The sequence below is a fragment of the Fukomys damarensis genome, unplaced genomic scaffold, assembly GCF_012274545.1.
Source record: "Fukomys damarensis isolate Sample0158 unplaced genomic scaffold, DMR_v1.0_HiC HiC_scaffold_38, whole genome shotgun sequence".
Taxonomy (NCBI): domain Eukaryota; kingdom Metazoa; phylum Chordata; class Mammalia; order Rodentia; family Bathyergidae; genus Fukomys; species Fukomys damarensis.
In genome coordinates this window covers 53595521-53602326 of record NW_022900950.1, presented here as the reverse complement: position 1 = coordinate 53602326, position 6806 = coordinate 53595521, and positions in this window count along the sequence as shown.

The following is a 6806-nucleotide window of genomic DNA, read 5'->3' as shown; positions in this document are numbered from 1 at the left end:
ATTGTTTTATTAGTACACGTGTGTAGAGGAGGGGGTGAAGGGAGGGCAGGGGTAAGGGGAAAAAATGAGAATCAAGACTTGTCCTGTAGAGGTACAAGATCCCAACAAGGAATGTAACTGTACTGTATCCCTAAAATGTACCAATAAACTCAATTAAAGCTGAAAAAAAAATAAAAAATAAATAGTGGAAATACTTGAAAAAAAATAATGTCTATTTTCCTTGTGTGGGGTTGGTACATGTGCATAATACATCTCAATTCCTTTTTTCATCTCTTTTTCTTTCCCTCCCTTCTCCCTTGTTTCATCTCTTGATTGCAACAAAATTTTCTGAATGACCAGTGCTGTACATTGAGAATCATCCTTGGCAAGAGATCCATTCAAAGAGAAAGGTAAAACAATGGATGTTATTATAAGAGAATAGGAAACATCACTGATGGTTTTAGATTTTTACAGTGCAGCTAACACTTAACAAATGGCACTGTTGAACTTGGGTGTAGTAGTAAAGAACATCAGTTGCCCAGAAAGGTAATAAATATTCTTTCCTTTTCTAAGTATATGTGAGGCTAAATTTTTATACTTTAAGAAAAACAGTATATCATAATTGAGTACAGAGGCAGATGAAAGAATAGAACTGTTCTCTATTAAAAGGTTTTATAAAACAATTTAACTCTTTCACTAATATGTTTATTTTTCAAGAGTTATTTTTCATAAAATACATTACATTTTGTTACTTCAAATGAGAAAAAAATGTGTTCAACTTTCTAATGTGTCAAAATATGGCAAATATTGATAAATATGCCATATTAAAAACTTTTAGGGATCCCTAAATTTTTTGTTATTTTGAGCTAGATCTTGCTGTATAGCTCAGGCTGATCTTGAACTCACTGTGTAGGCCAGACTGGCCTCAAACTTGCAGCAATTCCCCTGCCTCAGCCTCCCAAGTGCTGGGATTAGAGGCATGCACCACCACATCCAGCTCGGGGTACCTAATTTTGAAAGAGTAAAGAGGTACTGCTACATGAAAGTTTTAGAACTACCACTACAAATAATTACATAAAATAGGAATTCACATTTAGCATTGAAAATATATGCATTTATTTCTCCTTATTTTCCAGGCATATTTATACTCTTAAACTTGCTATTTGTTTTCCTCCTTAAATTAAGGTAACAATATATTGAGAGTAATATTTTTGGGGGCCCTTTTGACATTCTCCTCTAACACTTTGTCTTCTCCCCAGTCTAAGCTGGTGATAGGAATTCCAGAAACATTTGTGTATTTTATTTTTTAACTTGTTCATTCCTTTTACTAATACTCACTTAATACTGTTTATATAATAGGAAAAACAAAGATAATAACTCCCCGTGTTAGAGTTCTGTCAGTGTGACAAGATGTCTGAGAATAATAAATTTAAAATAGGAAAGGTTTATTTTAGTTCAAGGATTTAGTTTCCAGACAGTGGTTAGATGTTGTTGTTGCCTTTGAGCTTGTAGCGAGGCAGAACATCATGGAAGGAGCCTATGATAGAACAAAGCTTCTTATCTCATGGCAGTGAGAGAGAGAGAGAGAGAGAGTCAGAGATAGAGACACAGATACAGAGACCAGGACGTCCTAATATCCTCTTCAAGGGCCCAACCCCAATAACCTAATTTTCTCCCACTAGGCTCCACCCCTTAAAGTTTTTACAACCTTTCAGTTGTACCACAGGCTGGGAACCAAGCTTTCAGTTCATGGACCTCTGGGGAACAGTCCATATTCAAAACATAGTACTGCCCTCAAAGAGCTTGCAGTCTGGTAGATTAAATAGAGAAGTAAATTAAAGAGGATGAAATGAAGTGTCAGAGTAATGAAACAAAATATGCACATAGTGTAATAACCATAGAGAAGTAGTGTCCAATGTAGCAAAGAGTAGCAAAAAATGTTTCTTAAGGACAAAGAGCCTTAAATGAATGTATGAAGATAGCTAGTAACCGGGTGGAAAAGTCTGGGAAGGACAAATTTAGCAGGCGAGTCTGAATGGGCAAAGGTATAGAAGTAAGAAATGGGACAGTACCCGTAGTTCTGTGTTGGGGTCCAAAACTGTGAGGCTGCACAGGACAAATGAGGTGGTAAAGGAGGCAGAAACTGAAGAGTGGCCTATGCCGTGCTATGGAGCTTTAGAGTAATGTAAAGGGCCATTGTTGCTCAACATGTTCCTGCTGGCTCGGAACACCAGTAGCACATCTGTGACTGTCCCATCAGGCAGCTTTTCATTAAATTTATGAGTAAAAAGACTGATTAGATCCGTTTGTGCCACCAATGGTACAAGCTTTCTGATGGGACAGCCATGCATGTGCCACCAGTGGTTCGAGTTGCCCAGTAGCAGAACATACAAATTATGGCCAATCATGAATGTGTTAAGGGACTTCATGAAGTACATGGATAGACTAAAAACTGCAGGTGTGTGGAAATGTTTGGTATGGCCAGCAGAAGGCTTAGAATGGAATTTGAATGCTTTTCTCCAGTTTTTCACAATCGTCAACATTCTCCATGGCTTTGCCTCTCCTCTCTCCACTTCTAGCTCCTCCATCCTGTATGTCCCCTGACCAATGATTATTTTACTGACATTTGATCCATCTGTGTTTGACTGTTCATTCATGTCCTACAGGTGTCTGTCATTTAGTTTTTAAAAAAAACAAATCTTGTTCTATAAACCTTTGATATGCCTAGGAAAAAAGATTAAAAGATGTTTGGAAAGTTCCAGAAATTTATTATTTACTTTTATATAGTAGCTCCAGTAATAAGAACTGCATTACATATACAAGATATTAATTTTAATACAATATTTTCAAAGCTAACCTGGCCATGGAACTTCCCTTTTTCTTAGATGAATATCTAGCATCAGTGAGAAGCCTACCCAGTGTATACACACTCTTCAGGGGGCAAGATTGTATCCACAGACATTTTCCAGGTGGGATAGGGAATCCCTAAATCTCTGAGATCCTTTCAAGAGTTTCTGCAAAGCCCAACATACTTTACAGATATAGTAGGCATTATTTTCTTTTTCATTTTTATTCTCTCAAGAGTGCACAGTAGCATTCTCTAGAGACTGCATTATGCTCAATATTATAATAGGATAAGTACAGAAGTGGCTATGAAACTATTAAGTCAAATAGCAAAGATTTGAAAAAATGTAAAACAGTGCCATTAGTCTAGTTTTTTTAAAGCCTTGTTTTTAAAAAAAATAAATACTGTGTTAATGTGTCAATATGTTAAAATTTCTGTGGATTCCTAATATTTCCATTATAACTATAACTGATATAAACAAAATTTCTTTGGAATCCGAAATAATTTTTAAGAATGTAAAGGAGTGCTGAGACCAAAAAGTTTGAAAACTGCTGGTGTAGTGGAACTACTGATACTAGACAGCTATTAGTGTTGCCTCCTCAGCAATGCAGCATCAATTCCTCACCTTTATCTTATCTATGTTTAATTTTCTTTTAGAACTATTTCTCCCCTCTGCTCTGTCCATTGTCCATTGGATTAGCTTAATCCTCTAGCTCAAGAAAAAAGCATTAGGTTCAGGCCTGTATCTAGCCATGTCTGAATGTAAACCTAATCCTACATTTTACAACTATGAGTACTGATAAACTGTCTCTTGGATCCATAAGAATCTGGATTTAATATAACTGAGTAATAGGGAATACAGCTCGAGAAATGTTGATCTAATATTTGTGTGATTTATAGTTTGAGTATTGACATATACTTTTCATTTTCAATTATGTTCTTAGTTCTGGAATCTCTTAATACCTATCATTTTACCACAGCTTTGATTTAATTACTTTATTACTTTGATAAAGTAATTATTAGCTGGTATACTGATATGGTACATATTAACATGGTATATTAATGAATTCTTGGTAAATACAACAAACAGATGCAATTGGTGAGACATATTAAACAAGTAATTGTAACAATACATCCACTCTGTGCTGAAATCAGGCCCCTTGTCCCTTGCTCCCTGGACAGTTGTTATTCTAGAAGTAGTCATAGTGATTGTCTAATAGCCTTCTTTGAGATTCCAGAATGTTTAGGACCCATAATCATTATAAAATTGTAATTGTACTTGCACAATATCTTTGAAGTACTCGTCAGGGTTTTAATTATTTGCATGAATCATATGTGGTATGGCATGGCAGGAGGCTGAGATAGGAAGATACTTGTAAGTTAGAGACCAGGCTGAGCTACATACTGAGTTCAAGGCCAGCCTGAGCTACATAGAGAGATCCTGTCTCAAAAAATTTTTTCTATGTAAATATTTGTTCAGTATTGTTTTCTCACCAGAATGTTAGCCCTATGTTCTGTCATGTTCCTTGCACTGAATGTGCAATGCAGTGCAGAGTAGGTTCTCAGTATCTATAGAATGAATAATGAGTGCATGAGCCTCGTGATAGGTGAAGTTAAGGGTGACACAGATACAGAGAAACAGGGAGTCACCTGGGTTAGGGAGTGAAGAAGTTCTTGTGAAGAGATGGTACTTGAGCTGAAAGAGGAAGAACTAGAAGAGTCATCCAGCTCAGGAAGGACCATTGGAGATTTTTTATATCAAATACTTAGACCACAATATTTGGAAGCCATTCTGAATATGGAGTGATATATAGTCTTGATTATTTTAAAAAAGGACTGTCAGCATCTACAGAACTGAACTGTTCAGGGGCCAAGCAAGACTGGAAGTAATGGGATGAGTGTGTAAGTGTGACTAATTTAGGAGAGGAGTAGCGCGGCAGAGGCTCAGAACAGGTCTTCACTCTTTATTCAAGTAGCTACTGTGTACCTACTGTACCAAAAGAAAAGAAAGTGGAATATTCCAGAAGGGAGTGGTACAGAAAAGATCCTTGAGTATATGGGTTGACATATTAATTGGGGAGTAAATAATGTAGATAGATGAATACATAAATAGCTTTCAAGGAACAAAAAACACATATAAAATACTGTTATAGGAAAACTGAAAAAGAATGGAAGGGTAAGTCATTTTTCATTCGGTTATAACACATTTCAGAAATCTTTGATCTTGGCTAGGGATTTAGCTCAGTAGCACCACGCCTGCCTTGCAAGTGCAAGTTTCTGAGTTCAATCCTTCCCCAGTAAAAACAACAACAATGACAAAAACAAAAACAAAACAAAACAAAACAACAACCCTTTGATTTTACTAAAGATTAGTACGAAAGGTTGAAAATAAAATTATTTCCCAAATAAAAAAAAGAAGAGAAAAAGAAGAGAACGATGAAGGGAAAGAGAAGACGAACTTTCCAAAGTTAAGGTAGGAACAGGATAAGAACTAAATGGAATAGTTGGGCACAGTGGCACACACCTGTAATCTCAGCACAAGAGGCTGAGGCAAGAGGATCATCACAAGTCCGAGGCCAGCCTGGACTACATAAGAAGTTCAAGGCCAGCCTGAACTACACAGCCAGACCCCGTCTCAAAAATAAATAAATTAATTAAATAAAATAAAAAAGGAACTAAAAGGAATAGAAAATTAATGTTAATTGCTTCTCTGTTGGAATTTGATTTTTTTCCCTTTATTTAAAGTTCACATATAAAGCATTTTGGAGTTTCAATAAATCATTTCATTCATATGGTTTTATTTATTTATTTTAAATTCCAACCTGGTCACTCTTCTTCAACATGTATTGAGGTTGAAGTGTTCAATTATGATGTGTTTTATTAACTCCGAGACATGACATTTGTGCTAAATATTAAACTATATAAGTGCTCACTAGAGAATTAGGCACAGAGGACGTAAAACAAACAAGTATTATTAAAAAGGTGGAAAAATTCCTAAGTAGTTATTTTTGTATTGGTGCATATTAATTGTACAGAAAAATGGGTTTCATTCACGTGTGCATACGTTGTACTTTGATTTTATTTACCCCGCGATTCTCCTTCCCTGCCCCATACATTCTAAGTTTTGTAGGTGTTTAAATGGGCCAGTAACTCTTTCCTCTGAAGGTATGAATTTGCGAGTGATACTAATATTTTCATTTTCCCACCACGGGGCACAATTCTTCGACAGAGGAATTTAAAAAGCCTTGTAAAGAAGTTTTCTTTACAATTAAATTAACATGTATCTCTAGCACCAACTTTGTTTACTGCCCCTTGTTAGTGTTGCAGTCTTCCCAGGTTGCCTGCTTCTAGTTGCGCATCCCCTTTCCCTTTTTTCCTGCGCTATTCCCCCCTCACCCCATGGGTAGGTCACTGTTGGTGTCTATAAGCCTGCTGCTGCTATCTTCAAACTTGCCTCATTCAAAGCCACTTGGGAGATGCAGAAACGGATTTGGGAACAGAGTTGTGGAATTTTCTATTTTCCAAAATGCTTCATCAAGGTACGTTTGGAACCGTGGAAGGGGCCAAAACCATGAGATTCTTGAGTTTTGGAAAGGGTGGATAAGCAAAGGTCTTCGGAGAACACTACTGTCAACTTTCTAAATCTTATGGGGTCTGAGGCTAACTGCTCAGAAGTTCATCCGCAATGCAGCCCTGGTCCTTTCCGAAAGAATGCACCTACATCTTCCCCGGTCCATCTCTCAGAACTCCACCCGGTAGCTGAGGACCGGCCATCTGAGTCTGGAACTGGGCACCCACCTGCAGCCTCCTCCTCCCAGAGCCTCGGAGGGGGAGGAGGCCGTTCAGTGCGAGTGAGGAAGAGGGGGTGGCGAGAGGAAGGAAGGGGAACCCGAGGTGGGAGTGGAAGAGTCGGCCTCGCAGGGCTGATTGGCTCCGGAGGCCAACCCTCTAGCCGCGGTTTATAAGAATTGGGGCTGCCCGG